Source organism: Mobula birostris, chromosome 5 (assembly GCF_030028105.1).
Source record: "Mobula birostris isolate sMobBir1 chromosome 5, sMobBir1.hap1, whole genome shotgun sequence".
NCBI lineage: Eukaryota > Metazoa > Chordata > Chondrichthyes > Myliobatiformes > Myliobatidae > Mobula > Mobula birostris.
The window spans coordinates 198,621,954-198,641,080 of record NC_092374.1 but is presented as its reverse complement, the minus strand read 5'-3'; the positions used below and the strand labels follow the sequence as shown (position 1 = coordinate 198,641,080).

The window sequence follows — 19,127 nt, the reverse complement described above, 5'->3', positions numbered from 1 at the left end:
GTGGTCACTGTCCCCCAGATGCTCACCCACTGAGAGATCTATGACCTGCATAATACCACTCACATTAAAATAGACACATCTCACACCATCGGTCTGAGTGCGTCCCTTCCCAGTCACCTGACTATCCTGCCTTTCGCACTGTCTCCAAGCTTTCCCTATTTGTGAGCCAACCTCCCTTTCCCCCGTCACATCAGTTTGGGTTCCCATCCCCCCAGCAATTCTAGTTTAAATTCTCCGCAATAGCCTTAGCAAACCTCCCAGGATATTGGTCCCCCTCCAATTCAAGTGCAACCCATCCTTTTTGTATAGGTCACACTTGTCCAAGAAGAGGTCCCAATGATCCAGAAATCTGAATCCCTGCCTTCTGCTCCAATCCCTCAGCCACGCTTTTATCCTCCACCCCATTCTATTTCTATACTTACTGTCACATGGCACAGGCAGTAATCCTGAGATTACTACCTTTGAGGTCCTGCTTCTCAACTTCTTTCCTAACATCCTGTACTCTGCTTTCAGGACCTCCACCCTTTTCCTACCCATGTCGTTGGTACCAATATGTACCACCACCTCTGGCTGTTAATCGGCTGCTGTAAATTCCCCGACTTTATTTGGCACACAAGAGTAATAAGTTTCTGGGGAAAATAACAGGGAAATGGAACAAAAGTCACTGCTGTTGGATTTCACACAGACCCCCTGGGCCAAATGGCCTCCCCCCATAACAAATAAAATATGAGGTTTAGAAAATTCAAATCACACTTTAGTCAGAAAACAGGACACTAAGACAATCCCAAACAGTCTGTCGGTGTCCATGCTCCATGCCGTCCTCCTCTTCTCAGTTCACAGTATCCAGTTCATCTCAACCATCAATCTCCTGTATGAGTTTTTTAAAGACTTCCAACAAGACCCCCTCCCAAACTCCGGCTGAATCAATAAGCGATGGAAATATGAAATGTGCAACAAGACAGCCCCGGGAAACACAAATAACAAGAGTGAAAACGGAGGGAGGAGTGGGATCTCTCCAATGAGCTGTGCGGTTTGCCCCAACACCCAGACCCGGGAAGCCCCCACAGACCTGCCAATGAGTTTCAGCGCGGGGAACAGAAAGTTTCCCTACTTCCTCCTTCCAGACAATTAGTGCCCGTCACAGTCTGAAAGCTAAGTCACAGAAGAGGCTGAAGGCTTTAGAAATTAGGACCACAAAGAGGAGTGGCTACAGGATTGCTTCCAGTCAGCAGACTGGGCCCTGTTCAAGCACTTATTTGTAGATATGAATGAATACACTACGGTTGCGATAGAGTTTATATAAAAAAAAATCAGCTGTGTCCCCACAAAATCGCTCAGATAACTCATGTTCTCAATATTTATTATTTATTTATTATAAGACCATAAGATATAGGAGCAGAATTAGGCCATTTGGCCCATCTAGTCTGCTCCACTATTCAATCACGGCTGAACCCTCTTTTCCCTTCTTCAACCCCATTCCTCGGCCTTCTCCCCATAACCTTTGATCCCATGGCCAATCAAGAACCTGTCAATCTCAGCCTTAAATACACCCAATGACCTGGACTCCACAGCTGGGTGTGGTAATAAATTCCACAAATGTATCACCCTCTGGCTAAAGAAATTTCTCCACATCTCTGTTTTAAATGGGCACTCCTCTATCCTGAGGCTGAACCCCCTTGTCCTCAACTCCCCCACCATGGGAAACACCCTTTCCACATCCACTCTGTCTTGGCCTTTCAACATTCAAAAGGTTTCAATGAAATCCCCCCTCATCCTTCTTCATTCCAGCAAGAACAGACCAAGAGCCATCAAACATCCTTTCTTTCTTTCGATATTTACACAGTTTTTTTGTATTTTGCACACTGGTTCAATGCCCAATCGGTGTGTTCAACCAGTTATGATTATTACTCTATGGTTTTATTGAATATGGACACTGGAAAATGAATCTCAGTGTTGTATATTGTGAAACATGCTCTTTGATAATAAATTTATTTTGAATTTTGAGAGCCACTCCTGTAAGTAAACAAACCCCAGGATCCATCCAGTCTTCAACGAGAGATTGCAAAGGGAGTTGGAAAGGACATATAATAAGGGTAAAGTCACAATTGTAATGGAGAACTTCAATACGCAAGGGGATTGGGAAAATCAGGTTGGTGATGGCTGGCAAGAGAGGGAATTTGTTGAATGTCTATGAGACGGCTTTTTAGAGCAGCTCATACTTGAGTCTACAAGAGGAAAGGCTATCTTAGGGCTATCTTTGGGTATTATGTAATAATTCAGATTTAATTATGGAGCTTAAGGTAAAGTAATCCTTTGGAGGCAGAGATCATAATATGATTGAATTCATGCTGCAATTTGAGAAGGAGAAGCACAAATCAGATGTGTCAGCATTGCAATGGAATAAAGGGAATTACAGAAGCATGAGAGAGGTGCTTGCTCAGGTGGATTGGAGGGGGATACTGGCACGGATGACAGCAGCGCAGAGGTGGCTGATGCTTCTGGGAATAGTGCACAAGGCACAGGATAGATATGTCCACAGAAGAAGTAGTTCTGAAATGGCAGGGGTAGTCAACTGTGGCTGACAAGGGAAGTTAAGGACGGCATAAAAGCCAGGGAAAGGGCAAATGTGAGTGGGAAATTGGATGACTGGGAAGTTAAAATCCAACAAAAGGCAATTGAAAAAGCCATAAGTAGGGAGATGATGAAATATGAAAGCAAACTAACCAATAACATAAAAGCAACACACATAAAAGTTGCTGGTGAACGCACCAGGCCAGGCAGCATCTCTAGGAAGAGGTACAGTCGACATTTCGGGCCGAGACCCTTCGTTAGGACTAACTGAAAGAAGAACTAGTAAGAGATTTGATAGTGGGAGGGGGAGGGGGAGATCCAAAATGACAGGAGAAGACAGGAGGGGGAGGGATGGAGCTAAGAGCTGGACAGGTGATTGGCAAAAGGGATACGAGAGGATCATGGGACAGGAGGCCTCGAGAGAAAGAAAAGGGGGAGGGGGGAAACCCGGAGGATGGGCAAGGGGTATAGTGAAGGGGACAGAGGGAGAAAAAGGAGAGAGAGAAAAAGAATGTGTGTATATAAATAAATAAATAACGGATGAGGTACGAGGGGGAGGTGGGGTATTAGCGGAAGTTTGAGAAGTCTATGTTCATGCCATCAAATTGGAGGCTACCCAGACAGAATATAAGGTGTTGTTCCTCCAACCTGAGTGTGGCTCCATCTTTACAGTAGAGGAGGCCGTGGATAGACATATCAGAATGGGAATGGGACGGGGAATTAAAATGTGTGGCCACTGGGAGATCCTGCTTTCTCTGGCGGACAGAGCGTAGGTGTTCATTGAAACAATCTGCCAGTCTGCGTCGGGTCTCGCCAATATATAGAAGGCCGCATCAGGAGCACCGGACGCAGTATATCACCCCAGCTGAGTCACAGGTGAAGTGTCGCCTCACCTGGAAGGACTGGGAGGCCCTGAGTGGTAGTGAGGGAGGAAGTGTAAGGGCATGTGTAGCACTTGTTCCACTTACAAGGATAAGTGCCAGGAGGGAGATCGGTGGGAAGGGATGGGGGGGGGGGGGGGACGACGAATGGACAAGGGACTTGCATAGGGATCGATTGTTGCGGAAAGCGGAGTACGGGGTGGAGGGAAAGGTGTGTTTAGTGGTGGGATCCTATTGGAGGTGGCGGAAGTTACGGAGAATTATATGTTGAACCGGGAGGCTGGTGGGGTGGTAGGTACATAAAGCAGGATACTAAGTTTTTTTCAGTTATATAAAGAGGTAAAAGAAGGTGAGAGTTGATATTGGACCACTGGGAAATGATGTTGATGAGGTAGTAATGAGGGACAAAGAAATGGCGAATGAACTTAATGAGTTCTTTGCATCATTCTTCACTGTGCAAGACTCTAACAGTGTGCCAGAGGTCCACAAGTATCAGGGAGCAGCAGTGAGTGCCATGGCTATTACAAAGGAAAAAGTGCTCGGCAAACTCAAAGATCTTAATGTGCATAAGTCACCTGGACCAGATGGACTACATTCCAGACTGAGAGAGGTTGCTGAAGAGAAAGCAGATACGATCTTTCAAGAATCACTTGATTCTGGATTGGTTGCAGAGGAACAAAAAATTGCAAATGTCGCTCCACTCTTTCAGAAGGGAGAAAAGGAAATTATCGGCCAGTTAGATTAAACCTCAGGTGCTGGGTAAGTATTTGAGTTCATTATTCAGAATGCGGTTTCAGGGTACTTGGAAACTAATGATAAAATGAAGTCAGCATGGTTTCTGTAAAAGGAAATCTTTGTTTACAAATCTGTTAGAGTTCTTCAAGGAAGTAGCAAGCAGGGTGGACAAAGCAGAGTCACTTTCTGGAATTTTCAGAAAACATTTGAGAAGGTGGCACATACGATGCTGCTTAAGAAGATAAAATCCCATGGCACTGCAGGAAAGATACTGACATAGATAAAGGAATGGCTGACAGTCAGGAAGCAGCAAATGGGAATAAAGGGGACCTTTTCTGGTCAGCTGCCAGTGACTAGTGGTATTCCTCAGGGGTCAGTATTGAGGCCACTACTTTTCACATTGTCAATGATTTAGATAATGGAATTGATGGCTTGCAGATGATAGGTGGAGAGGTTGGTAGTGCTGAGGAAGCAATGCGATTGCAGAAGGACTTAGACAAATTGGAAGAATGGGGGGAAGAAAGTGGCAGATGGAATACAGTGTTGGGAAATCTATGATAATGCATTTTGATTAAAGGAACAAAAGTACAGACTATTATCTAAATGGGGAGAAAATTCAAACATCAGAGGTGCAAAGGGACTTAGGAGTCCTCGTGCAAGACTCTCAAAGTTTAATTTATAGGTTGAGTCTGTGGTAAAAACACAAATGCAGTGTTGTTATTCATTTCAAGGGGAATACAATATAAAAACAAGGAGATAATGCTGAAGCTTTGTAAGATAAGGCTGCACTTGGAGTATTGTCAAACGTTTTGGCCCCCATATCTCAGAAGGAATGGGTTGTCATTGGAGAGTCCAGAGGACATATGATGGCAGAATACAGCAGTAATGGTCAGACTCTTGGCAGTGTGGAGAATCAGAAGGATCTTGGGGTCCGAGTCCACAGGACACTCAAAGCTGCTGCACAGGTTGACTCTGTGGTTAAGAAGGCATACGGTGTATTGGCCTTCATCAATCGTGGGATTGAGTTTAAGAGCTGAGAGGTAATGTTGCAGCTATTAGAACCCTGGTCAGACCCCAGTTGGAGTACTGTGCTCAATTCTGGTCGCCTCACTACAGGAAGGACGTGAAAACCATAGAAAGGGTGCAGAGGAGATTTACAAGGATGTTGCCTGGATTGGGGAGCATGCCTTATGAGAATAGGTTGAGTGAACTCGGCCTTTTCTCCTTGGAGCGACAGAGGATGATAGGTGGCCTGATAGAGGTGTATAAGATGATGAGAGGCATTGATCGTGTGAATAGTCAGAGGCTTTTTCCCAGGGCTGAAATGGCTAGAACGAGAGGGCATAGTTTTAGGGTGCTTGGAAGTCAGTAAAGAGAAGATGTAAAGGGTAGGTTTTTTTTACGCAGAGAGTGGTGAGAGTGTGGAATGGGCTGCTGGCGACAGTGGCTGAAACGATAGGGTCTTTTAAGAGATCCCTGGATAGGTACATGGAGCTTCGATAAATACAGAGCGATGGGTAATTTCTAAGGTAAGGACATGTTCAGCACAGTTTTGTGGGCCGAAGGGCCTATATTGTGCTGTAGGTTTTCTATGTTTCTAAGCCTGGACTCATTGGAATTTAGAAGAATACGGGGTGGGGCGGGGTCCCATTGAAACCTACCGAATGTGGAAATGACTAGATAAGGTGGATTTGGAGAGGATGTTCCCTGTAATGGGCGTGTCCAGAACGACACAGCCTCAAAATTGAGGGTCCAGCTTTCAGAACGGAGGTAGGTAGGATTTTTTTTAAGCCAGAGAGTGGTGAATCTGTGGAATGCTTTGCCACAGACTGCCGTGGAGGTAAAGTCCGCAGGTATATTAAAGGCGGAAGTTGATCGTTTCCTGATCGGTCAGGGCATCAAAGGGTACGGCGAGAAGGCAGGTGTATGGGGTTGAGTGGGATACAGGATCACCCATGATGGAATGGCCGAGCAGAACAGATTCTGCTCCTTTGTCTGAGGGTCTTAAGGGCTTCCCCCTCCCTGACCTGCCTAGCTCTCGGTCTCCTCATTCTGCTGAGCAGACAGGTTCGCCGTTCCGGCTTCGGGAACAAGGCGGAGCCAATCTCGGCGTCGCTGGCGGGCCTGTAGCCGCGGGTCTCCCTCTTACTGACTCCGCTAGGAAATCGGAAAGGGACCCATTTTGTCCAGGTGGCTCCCGTGCGGTGACAAGTCCCTGAGCCCCACTCACCCGATCAGCAACCGAGAGGTTCTTCACGCAGAGCTCCCTCCCCACTCCTTGTGGGGAAGTTTGTAACGAGCGCTCAGCAGTAACGTGGAGTAAGCGACCTCAGAGCAGAACTTTCTTGGTCAGGAGCACCACAAAGTCGGCGTCATGGCAGCTGCCAGAGGAAAAAGTAAAACTAATTGTACTTTTCCGCAAAAATGGACGCAGTTAAATGGGCGGGTCGAAAAGAGTGAAACTGTGTCGGAGATTGGAGAGGACGGTGCCAGCCCAACACCTCCCTGTCGTGCTCCTCCCCCTTTTCTTTCTTCCATAGCCTTCTGCCCTCTGCATTAGAGTCCCCTTTCTCTAGCCCTGTATTTCCTTCACCAATCAACTTCCCAACTCCTTACTTCACCCCTCCCCCTCCCGGTCTCACCTATCATCTTGTGTTTCTCCCCTCCCCCAACTTTTAAACCACTTCTGCTTTCCTGACGGGAAGTTGCAGATTGCAGTGCGAGTAATTCAGCAATTCAACAACCTCTCGCTCCATCTGATTGAAGACCCTACAAATGTTTATACGGTCTAATTAAAGAACCTATAAATATTTGCGAGCACCATCCCACCGGGGATAGGATTTCTTTGTCCTCACCTACCACTCCATCAGCGTTCGTGTTGAGCACATAATTCTTCAAAACGTCCAACATCTCCAGGGGGATCCCACCACCAAGCTCATCTTTCCCTCCCCCTCACTTTCTGCTTACCACAGGGATTGCACCCCATGTGCCTCCCTTGTCCATTTGTCCCTCCCCACTGACCTCCCTCCAGGTACTTATCCTTGCAAGCAGAACAAGTGCTGCACCTGCCCCTATGTGGTAAACCATGTATATATGTTGTAACTCGGTTACCTGTCTGGACACACACCTCTGCTGACTGCCCCTGTGGCTCCTCCCACAGAGTCCTGTATAAAGGTGTTCGCCTTGCCCCTCCGCCTCAGTCCGGGGGCAGACACTCACTGTGGAGGTCATATTGTACAGTGAATAAAAGCCTTTCGGTATTTTACCAAACCTCAGTCTTTTGGAGTAATTGAAGGTGCTTCACCCTACACCACCTCCCTCACTACCATTCAGGGCCCCAAACAGTCCTTCCAGGCAACATTTCACCTGTGACTCTGCTGGGGTCATATACTGTGTCCGGTGCTCCCAGTGTGACCCCCTGTGAGACCGTAGATTGGGAGACTGCTTCACCGAGCACCTATGCTCCTCAGCCAGAAAAAGAAGGATCTCTCAGTGGTTACCCATTTTAATTCGACTTCCCATTCCCATTCCGTATGTCTATCCATGACCTCCTCCACTGTCATGATAAGGCCACACTTAGGTTAGAGGAACAACACCTTATATTCCGTTTGGATAGCCTCCAGCCTGATGGCATGAACATTGATTTCTCGAACTTCTGATAATACCCCCCACCCCACCTCTCCTTCACCAATTCCCATCCCCTTTTCCCTCCCTCACCTTATCTCCTTGCCCACCCATTGCCTCCCTCTGGTGCTCCGCACCCCTTTTCTTTCTTCCATGGTCTTTTGTGTCTTTCACCAATCAACTTCCCATCCCTTTACTTCATCCCTCCCCCCCCAGGTTTCACCTGTCACCTGGTGTTTCTCTCTCCCTCCCCTCCCCCACTTTTAAATCTACTCTTCAGGTTTTGTTCTCCAGTCCTACCGAAGGGTTTTGGCCCAAAACATCGACAGTACTCTTTCCGTAGGTGCTGCCTGGCCTGCTGAGTTCCTTCAGGATTTTGTGTGTGTTGATTGGATTTCCAGTACCTGCAGATTTTCTCGTTTGTGAACTCTGATTCCTCATCTATTTTTCATCAATCCTGCTTCAGGGTCTTGACTGAAATGTTGACTGTACTCTTTTCCATAGATGCTGCCTGGCCTGCTGAGTTCCTTTAGTATTTTGTGTGTGCTTATTGCCCGTGATGACCCGTCTGTTTTACCGTTGAATGTCAAAGTCTGATAAAACTCAAGTTCAGAGGTGGAGTCTCTTGTCACAGGACCTGTCAGCGAGGCTGGAAAACAGAAGTTTCTTTGAAAGGGCTCCTCACACAATTTTAAACACAAAATAAACTGCAGATGCTGTGATCAAAGCAACACTTCCAGTACACTGGATGAAATCAGCAGGTCAGGCAGCATCAGTTAGAAACGATGAGTCGACGTTTCGGGCCGGAACCCTTCGTCAGGACTGAAGAATGAAAGATGGGGAAGGATTTGAAGAATGCTTGTAGCTTCAGTTGAAAGACCAGTAATTTGAAGGACAAAGGGGTGGGGGAGTGGAAGCATTGACGTTATAGCCCTGAAAACAATGGGTAGTAGAAGAAGGAGGCGGAACCATGAGGGAGCTGGGGGAGGGGTAGAGTGAAATAAGGATAGAGGAAGGGAGGGGGAGGGAATTACCGGAACTTGGAGAATTCTATGTTCATACCAAGTGGCTGGAGACTACCTGGACGGTATATGAGGTGTTGCTCCTCCAACCTGAGTTTAGCCTCTTCATGGCAGTAGAGGAAGCCATGTATGGACATATCTGAATGGCAATGGGAAGCAGAGTTGAAGTGGGTGGCAACCAGGAGATCCTGTCTGTTGAGGCGGATGGAGTGGAGGTGCTCGACGAAGTGGTCCCCCAACCTGCGTTGGGTTTCACCAATGTAGAGGAGGGAGCACCGGATGCAATAGGTGACCCCAACAGACTCACAAGTGAAGTGTTGCCTCACCTGGAAGGACTGTCTGGGGCCCTGAATGGTTGCAAGAGATAAGGTGTAGGGACAGGTGTAGCACTTGCACTTACGGGGATAAGTGCCAGGTGGGAGATCCGTGGGGAGGGACATGTGGATAAGGAGCTGCAGAGGGACCGATCCCTGCGGAAAGCAGAGAGGGCTGGAGAGGGAAAGATGTGCTTAGTGGTGGGGTCCTGTTGAAGGTGGCGGAAGTTGCGGAGGATAATGTGCTGGATCCGGAGGCTGGTGGGGTGGTAGGTAAGGACAAGGGGAACTCTGTCCCTGTTGTGGTTGCGGGAGGATGGGGTGAGGGCCAAAGTGCAGGAAATGGAGGAGATGTGGGTGAGGACATCATTGATGACGGTAGAAGGAAAACCATGATCCTTAAAGGAAGAGGACATTTGAGATGTCCTAGAACGGAAAGCCTCATCCTTGGAGCAGATGCGGCAGAGACGAACAAACTGGGAATAGGGAATGGCATTTTTGCATGTGGTAGGGTGGGAAGAGGTATAGTTGAGGTAGTTATGAGAGTCAGTGAGCTTGTAGAAGATGTCAATGGACTGTCTGTCTCCAGAGATGGAGACCGAGAGATCGAGAAAGGGGAGAGACGAGTCCGAGATAGAGTAAGTGAATTTGAGGGCTGGGTGGAAGTTTGAAGTGAAGTCGATGAAATTGACGAGCTCAGCATGGGTGCAGGAAGCAGCACCAATGTAGTCGTCAATGTATCAAAGGAAATGTTGGGGAGCAGTACCAGAATAGGTCTGGAGTACAGACTGTTCCACATAACCAACAAAGAGGCAGGCATAGCTGGGTCCCATATGAGTTCCCATAGCTACACCCTTAGTCTGAAGAAAGTGGGAAGAGCCAACAGAGAAGTTATTGAGTGTGAGAACCAGTTCTGCCAACCGGAGGAGGGTAGTGGTGGTGGGGAACTGGTGAGGTCTATTATCCAGGAAGTAGCGGAGGGCTTTGAGGCCTTCTTGGTGGGGAATGGAGGTGTATAAGGATTGGACATCCATAGTAAAAATGTAGCGGTTGGGACCGGGGAACTGGAAGTTATTGAAGAGGTGGAGGCTTGGGATGTATCCCGGATGTAGGTGGGGAGGGACTGAACTATGGGTGACAAAATGGAGTCCAGGTAGGCAGATAGAAGTTCAGAGCAGGCAGAAACTATGGGTCTACCGGGACAGTCAGGCTTGTGTATCTTTGGGAGGAGGTAAAACTGAGCGGTATGGGTTGTGGGAATAATGAGTTTAGCGGCTGAGGATGGAAGGTCTCCGGAGTTCATAAGGGCGGTGATGGTGAGGGAGACAATGGTTTGATGTTTTTTGGTGGGGTCCTGTTCTAGTGGTAAGTAAGAGGAGGTGTCAGAGAACTGTCGCTTTGTCTCAGTGAGGTAGAGGTCCGTCTGCCAGACTACTACGGCAGGTTTGATGGTGAGGTCGGGATTAGTGTGGAGAGAGTGGAGGGCAGTGTGTTCAGAGGGAGAGAGGTTGGAACAGGAGAGGAGAGTGGTGAATTTGAGACGGTTGATGTCAGCGACGGTTGGAGATGAAGAGATCGAGTGCAGGTAGAAGGCCCAGGCGGGATGTCCAGGAGGAGGAGGAGGGTTGAAGACAGGAGAAGGGGTCATCTGTAGTGGGAGGGGAATCCTTGCCAAAGAAGTAGGCTCGGAGACGTAGGTGACGGAAGAATTTTATACAATTTTTTTACTCCTCACACAATTTTATAAAAGTTTGCCAATTATATCACTGGACAAATCACAGCTGGTGATGAGTCAGCGTACAGGAGTGACACAGGGTACCTGGCTGAATGGTGCTGAAACAAAGTAAATATATCTCACCATATGCAAACCTGAGTTCCATTTTCTTGCAAGCATACTCAATAAATCCATCATAGGCGCATTAGTATGGTGGCTAGCACAATGCTTTACAGTGTAGGCAACCCAGATACAAGGAGTTTGTATGTTCTCCCCGTGACCGAGTGGGTTTCCTCTGGGTGCTCTGGTTTCCACCCACAGTCCAAAGACAGACCAGTTGTCAGGGTTATTGGTCACTGTAAATTGTACCAGGATTTAGCTAGTATTAAATTGGGGATTGCTGGGCAATGTGGCTCGAAGGGCCAGAAGGGCCTATTCCACACTGTATCCCAATAAAACTTTAAACAAATAAATAAATAACCATAAAGAATCAATGAGGGACTGAACCAGCTTCAGCATTCAACCAGTGTGCAAACTGTGCAAATAAAAATAAATAAGCAATAATAAATAAATGATAAATACTGAGAACATGAGATGAAGAGTCCTTGAAGGTGATCTCATAGGTTGTGGGGAGCATTTCAAAGATGGGGCAAGTAAAGTTATCCACTTTGGTTCAAGAGCCTGATGGTTGAGGGATAATAATTGGTGTGAGTCCTGCGGCTCCTGTACCTTATTCCTGATGGAAGCAGCATGGAAGGAGCAGGACCTGGGTGGTGGGGGGGTCTCTGATGATGAAAGCAGATTTCCCGTGACAATGGTTCATGTAGATATGCACACTGGTGGGGAAGACTTACCTATGGTGGACTGGGCTGTATCCACTGCTTTTTGTAGGATTTTCTATTTAAGGGTATTGACGTTTCCATACCAGGCTCTGATGCAGCCCATCAACATACCCTGCTCTAACATCTGTAGAAGTTTGTCAAAGTTTTTGATGTCATACAAATCTACGCAAACTCCTAAGGAAATACAGGTGCTGCTGTGTTTTCTTTGTAATTTCACTTGCGTACTGGGCCGAGGACGGGTCCTCCAAAATAATGACACCAAGGAATTTAAAGTTGCTGACCCTCTCCACCTCTGATCCTCTGATGAGGACTGGCTCATGGACCTCTGGTTTGCCCCTCCTGAAGTCAAGAATCAGCCCTTTGGTTTTGCTGACATTGTGTGAGAGGTTATTGTTCTGGTAGCACTCAGCCAGATTGTCAATCTCCCTCCTATATGCTGGTACTTCATCAATTTTGATTGCAGTGATGTCATCAGCAAACTTGACTGTGACATTGGAGCTGAGCTTGGCCACACATTGTAAAGTGAGTAGAGTAGAGAGCTAAGCACACAGCATTGTGGTTCACCTGTGCTGATGGAGATCACAAAGGAGATGTTGTTGCCAATCTGTACTGACTGGTCTGTAATTGAGGAAATTGAGGATCCAATTGCACAAGGAGGATTGAGACCAATGTCTTAAAAATTGATTAGTTTTGAGAGGATGATGATATTAAATGCTGAGCTGTAGTCAATAAAGAACATCCTGCTGTATGCTTCTTTGCTGTCCAGATGTTCCAGGGTTAAGTGGAAAGCCAATGAGATGGAATCTACTGTGGGCCTGTTGGTCTGGTAGGCAAATTGGAGTGGATACAATTCACTTCTCAGGCAGGAGTTGATATGTTTCATCGCCAACCTCTCAAAACACTGTGGATGTAAGTGCAACTGCATGATAGACTTTGAGGCAAATTACCACGTTCTTCTTAGACACTGGTATAATTGAAGCCTGCTTGAAGCAGACTGCCGGAATGAAAGGGTAAAGATCTCAATGATTACTCCATCCAGTTTATCACCACAGATATTTAGCACTTGGCCAGGTAACCATCTGGGCTAAATGCTTTACATGGGTTCAGCCTCCTGAAGGCTGTTTGCACGTTGGCCACAGAGACTGGAATCACAGGATCATCGGGGGCTGTGGGAGTCTGTAGTGGTTCCTCCATGTTTTGATGGTCAAAGCAAGCATAGAAGGCATTGAGCTCATTTGGAAGTGAATCCTGGTTGTCACCTATATCACTAAATTTAACTTTATAAGAGGTATTCAAGACCTGCCACAACTGTCGAGCATCCTTCATTGATTCAAGTTTTGTCTGGAATTGCAACTTTGCTGGTGAGATAGCTTTCCAGACATTGTACTGTACTTGGACCTCTTACAGCTTTCTTGGACACCAGACTTGAATGCCTCTGATCTGGCCCTTGGCAAATTGTGGATCTTATGGTTCATCCTGGGCTTCCGGTTGGGGAAGACTTGAATCATTTTGTGGGGAGACACTCGTCTACAACTGTTTTAAAGTCCATGACAACCATAGTGTATTCATTCAGATCCATAGATGTGTCCTCAAACACTGCCCAGTCCACCAGTTCAAAGCAATCCTGTATCTGCTCCTTTACCTCCAATAACCACTTCTTTGTTGTCCCAATCTCTGGAGTTTTGCTCTTTACTCTCTCCCTGTATGTAGGTAGGAGAGGGACAGCCAAGTGATCAGATTTACCAGAATACGGTCTGGGCATGGAGTGGCTGGCACTCCTCATCTTATTATAGCTGTGGTCTAGTCTGTTGGGGCCTCTGGTGCTACAGGTTATATGCTGATGATAATCAGGCAGGGTTTTCTTCAAACACGCCTGGATGAAGTCCCTGACTATGATTTGAAATTCATCAGGATAGGCTGTTTCTTGTTTGGAGACAGCATCATGCATTATCTCAAGTGATCACAGGATCACAGCGGGGGAGCAGTGAGAGAGAGTTTCACTGAACTCCTGTCGAAGGGAAGATTTAAACATCTTCAGGATAGGCGTGAAGGGAAGATTTAAACATCTTCAGGATAGGCATCTCTGGAAGAGACTTCGCAGAGTAGTAATCCAATCACAAACAAGAGACAATCTGGAGATGCTGGAAATACGAGAACCACATACCAGGCAGCATCTATGGGAAAGAGTACAGTGAACGTTTCGCGCCGAAACCCTTCGGCAGGATTTTGTGCATTTTTTTTAGCCACACAGCCAGTGTGTATATTCCAGGTGAGATCTTCAGTGATGTGTATACTGAGGAACTTGAAACTACTCTCCCTCTCAACTGCAGTCCCATTGATGTTGATCGGGGCGAGCCTGTCTCTGTTCCTCCTGTAATCCACAATCACCTCCCTTGTTTCTTTGGACATTGAGGGAGAGTGGTGCTCTTCAGAATCAGGTTTATTATCACTGTCTGATATGGTAGGAAAATTTGTTGATTTGCAGTACAGTGCAAAGACATAAAACACGACATAATAATACAAAAAGTGCAAAAAAAGGAATAAATAAGCAGTGGTCATGCACCGTTCAAAAATCTGATGATAGGACGGAGGAGTGGAGTGTTTGTGGTGATGTCTGAGATGAAACTGTTCCTGAATCCAGTTGGGGTTGGTTTATTCATAGCGACAGCTGGCTGCAAGGCCGAGGGTTAGAAGGAGACGACACATGGTGGCACTGAACTTTGGGATAAAGTTTATCAGAGAAATTTCATTGCACCCCCTGCTTCTGCACTCGTTATTTGTTTGTTTGACAGAATCGTGAATTGTTACACAGTTCCTGTTTCAGTCGCTCATTGAGTTGCAGCTCTGATATTAACAGAGAAGGTGGCGATGGGTCTTTGCAGAAGCTTTAAAATTAGACAGGGGATTGTTTGATACAGATGGGCAGGATAATGTGGGAATTCCAAAATTAAACTGTGGGAGGAGAAGATCCATAAAAACTAACTGTTTGTGAAATCTTTTTGAATTTTCTGAACTTCATTTTTCCATATGACATGGGGGAGGTAATCTGGCCCATGGAGTTATGCGTGCGATCCCACATCAAAGACATTGGATCCATTTTGTTGGTTATTTTCACAGGAAACTTATTCCTCTTGTGTACCAGTGAAGTCTAACCTGATTCACCAACAACCCACTACCTAGGGTAACTTACAGCAGCCGGTTAATCTACCAATCAACACATTTTTGAGATGTGGGAGGACTGATGGGTTTCACCAGGGGAAACCCATCAGTCTGAGACTGTGCAATTCCCAACAGCCCCAGACTGAGATCAGGTTGGAACCAGCATTATTGACTGAAGTGGAGAAGCAGCACTCTTGACAATCTAGAAGTTGCAAGTAGTTGTCTCCCAGGACTCACCATCCTGTTAGTCACAGTCACTCTGTGGGAAGCATTTCCAAACATTTTGCGTAGACACAATTGTGACCAGCAGACATTGTTTGTCCACTTCAGCAGAGTCCACAGGCAGTTCCACACATGGAGTGGCTTTGGAGAGGAGATTTTCAGCAGCCTGACAAAACACTGACCCTCAGATACTTTGCTTGATCTAGTCACAGCCAAGAGACATAGCTCTGGGACAAGGCCCTTGAATCAGCAACACTGGGGTGATACTCAGTAACAGTATGCTCAACCTTCGAACCCCACTGAATGCAGTCATGATCTGCACATTGCTGATCCTTCTTCTCAAAAAGTTACGCCCCCTCAGAACATTGGGCTTCCCTGTTGTGGTAAAATCTGAGCCTTTTGAAAGGACATGATTCCATGTTGTTTCTTTGGAAAAGTTGTTTGTTGCATTTTGTTCCCGAATGTACGAGGGTGACTGTCTGCGAGGGTAAGGGGAACGTATATACACGAATAGGCGAGGGGGAGGAAAGGGTTGGGTCTTGTTTTGCCGTTGTTGAATTTTTACTGCTGTTCTGTTGTTGTTAAGCACAAGAGATTCTGCAGATGATAGAAATCTGAGCAACACACAAAATGCTGGAGAAAAAAAATGAATTTCACTGGATGATTTGATGGTGTAACAAAATCGCAAACAAAGGACGAAGTGAACACATGCTAAAGGTTAAAGGAATTTGCTGGGTATTAGGGTTATATAAAGAATAAAACACAGAAAGATGAAAACCATCGATGCAGTAGTAAATGAGGAAAAAAAAACAACCAATCACTAAGCCACGTGACATGATACACTGAACTGAGGTGCATTTTCAGTAATAGACTAAGATAACTGCACTGCTCCAAAGAGTGCTAAATCAGGGCATTCTTACCCTCGACCATTAGGCTCTATAATGAGACAAGCTACAGCCCGGAGAGTGATGACCCCCACCCGCCACCATTAGACTGTTTGAGGTAACTTATTTTTTATTCTTTCTTACTTCTCTTCTAATATTTGTATATCTGTGCACTTGTAATGCTACTGTGACACTGTAATTTCCATTGCAATCAATAATGTATATACCTATTGATCAATCTATCTAAGAAGGAAACCGCAAATGTCTTGCAGGCTATTCTTGTTCTAGCCCTCTTGCCCCCATCCCTCTCCCCACACTCACCCCACTCTCCTCCCCTCTCCTCCCCTCTCCTCCCCTCTCCTCCCCTCTCCTCCCCTCTCCTCCCCTCTCCTCCTTCTCCCTCTTCCTCCCCCTCCCCTTCCCCTTCTTCCCTCCTCCCCTCTCCCATTCCCCATCCCCTTTGCCCCTCTATCTCCACCGCTCCCCTCCTCCCGGTCTTCCCCCTCCCTCTCTCAACCTCCCTCTCCTGCCCTCCACATCCCTGTTTTCCCCTCTCCCACCCTTCCACCTCCCCTTCCCTCCCCCAGAACACAAAGGAGATGGGAGGGGAAGGAGACTAGTTGGAAGATGATAGGTCTTTCAGCCCATGATATTTCCCACCCACCTGCTGCAAAAGAAGGAATCTGACTGGAAGGGTGAATGGACCATGAGAGAAAGGGGAGGAGGAGGGGACTCAGTGGGAAGTAATAGGCAGAGGTAAAAGGTTGTGGGGAAATAGGGGGGGGGGTGTTCATTCATGGGAAGGAGAAATCCATATTCATGCCAAAACGTTGCAGGCTACCCAGATAGAATATAGGTGTTGCTCCTCCACCCTGAAGGTGACCTCATCATTACACAAGAGGCAGCCATTGACTGACACGTCAGATTGGGAATGGGAATCAGAATTAAAATGCTTCGCCACAGGGAAGTTCCATGTGTGGTGTATGGAGTGGTGGTGCTCAGTGAAGTGGTCCCAATTTGTAACAGGTCTCTTAAATTTTTAAAGCAGATTCGTAAAGGAATTCAAAGGTTACAGGGAGAAGGCAGAGGAATGGTGTTGAGAAGGATAATAAATCAGCCATGATGGAATGATGGAGCAGACTCGATGGGCCAAATGCCTTTTTGTTTATCATCTCCTACTGTAATTTATATCCCACATCCTGGTTGCCCTCTCCTCCTTCCCTTCCTCCCATGGTCCACTCTCCTCTCCTGGCAGTATTTTTCTCAACAAAATAAACTTTATCCATAATAAAAATTATTTACAACAATAAGCCATTCAATGCCCTTCCATTTTTTTTTACATTCATGGTCAGTGCTTTCTGTGCTGTTTTATTACATTCATGCACATTAATAACACTGTTGCCACTCATGTGGCTCTCTGGGATGTTATACTAAGTACTACAATAATTGAGGAGGCCCCTCCCTCACAATTTGGAGAAGAACCCTACACCGTGGTCCTTTCCCACCGAGCCCTTGCAGTGGTTGCACCAAGCTTCAGTGCGTCTCTCGGCATGTTCTCCTGCAGCCTGCTACCTGTCATTTGGCAGCATTCCTCCATAACATCTTGATGTGATGGTAGAGCAACAAGTTTCAGGCAGACCAGAGGGTGTCTTTCACCGAGTTAATCATTAACCAGCAGCATTTGATGTTTGTGTCCGTGTGTGTCTCTGGTATCTCTTCTCCAGCACTTTACCTTTCTCACCTACCAGCCTTCACCTTTCACTGTATTTAATCCTCCTTCCCCACCCATCACACCCCTCCAGCTTTTTATTCTGGTGTCTTTCCCCTTCCTTTCAAGTTCTGATGAAGGGTCTGAGCCTGAAGCTTCAACATTTCTGTAGACGTTTCCTGAATTGCTGAGCTCCTCCAGAATTTTGTGTGGGTGTTGCCCTGGCTACTCTTCAGAGGTGGTATATAGCTCCCAACCAGGTCTTTTTACCCTTGCAGTTTCTCAATTCTATCTATGTGGATTTGACATCTTCTGATCCTTTGTCACCTCTTTCTAAGGATTTGATTTAATTTTTTTACCAACAGAGCCACCCCACCGTCTCTGCCTACCTGACTGTCATTGTGATATGATGTGTAAGCTTCGATGTTAAGCTTCCAGCTATGATCTTCTTTCACCCATGACTCAGTGATCTCCACAACAATATACCTTCCAATCTCTAACTAATTTATTTATTTTTCTCTTTACTTATCTATTTAATTTATTTACACAATTTATATATTTTTTGCACATTGGTTGTTTGTAAGTCTTTCTTAAGTTCGGAGGACCATCACCACACGGAGTCTCAGTATCTGATGAAATATTACCATCCCAAGTGTCAGGCTGCCAATCCTTAGACATCAGCTCCCTTACTCAGACACCATCCAGATCCTAATCCCTCCATCTTCCTGATATGCTGGAATGGTTTAAAACATAGAACATAGAATAGTACAGCACAGTACATGCCCTTCGGCCCACAATGTTGTGCCGACCCTCAAACACTGCCTCCTGTATAATCCTCCACCTTAAATTCCTCCATATAGCTGTCTAGTAGTCTCTTAAACTTCACTAGTGTATCTGCCTCCACCACTGACTCAGGCAGTGCATTCCACACACCAACCACTCTCTGAGTAAAAAACCTTCCTCTAATATCCCACTTGAACTTCCCACCCCTTACCTTAAAGCCATGTCCTCTTGTATTGAGCAGTGGTGCCGTGGGGAAGAGGCACTGGCTATCCACTCTATCTATTCCTCTAATTATCTTGTACACCTCTATCATGTCTCCTCTCATCCTCCTTCTCTCCAAAGTGTAAAGCCCTAGCTCCCTTAATCTCTGATCATAATCTATACTCTGTAAACCAGGCAGCATCCTGGTAAATCTCCTCTGTACCCTTTCCAATGCTTCCACATCCTTCCTATAGTGAGGTGACCAGAAATGGACACAGTACTCCAAGTGTGGCCTAACCAGAGTTTTATAGAGCTGCATCATTACATTGCGACTCTTAAACCCTATCCCTCGATTTATGAAAGCTAACACCCCATAGGCTTTCTTAACTACCCTATCCACCTGTGAGGCAAATTTCAGGGATCTGTGGACATGTACCCCGAGATCCCTCTGCTCCTCCACACTACCA

General features: G+C 46.3%; 1 protein-coding gene and 1 long non-coding RNA gene across 2 annotated transcripts in view; one reads left to right on the top strand and one right to left on the bottom strand.

Annotated features, from left to right (window-relative positions):
• LOC140198254 (butyrophilin subfamily 3 member A3-like) overlaps positions 1-6,670 on the bottom strand; it is a 98,256-nt gene extending 91,586 nt beyond the window's left edge. Inside the window, exon 1 of the mRNA XM_072259311.1 lies at positions 6,418-6,670. The gene's annotated coding sequence lies outside the window, so the exon portion shown is untranslated. The remainder of the gene's footprint in view (positions 1-6,417) is intronic.
• On the top strand, positions 5,914-17,245 carry LOC140198260 (uncharacterized). Its single transcript, XR_011886151.1, has 3 exons — positions 5,914-5,957; positions 16,018-16,086; positions 17,017-17,245. It is a non-coding gene; the product is annotated as an uncharacterized lncRNA (long non-coding RNA).
• Positions 17,246-19,127: the final 1,882 nt, after the last annotated feature.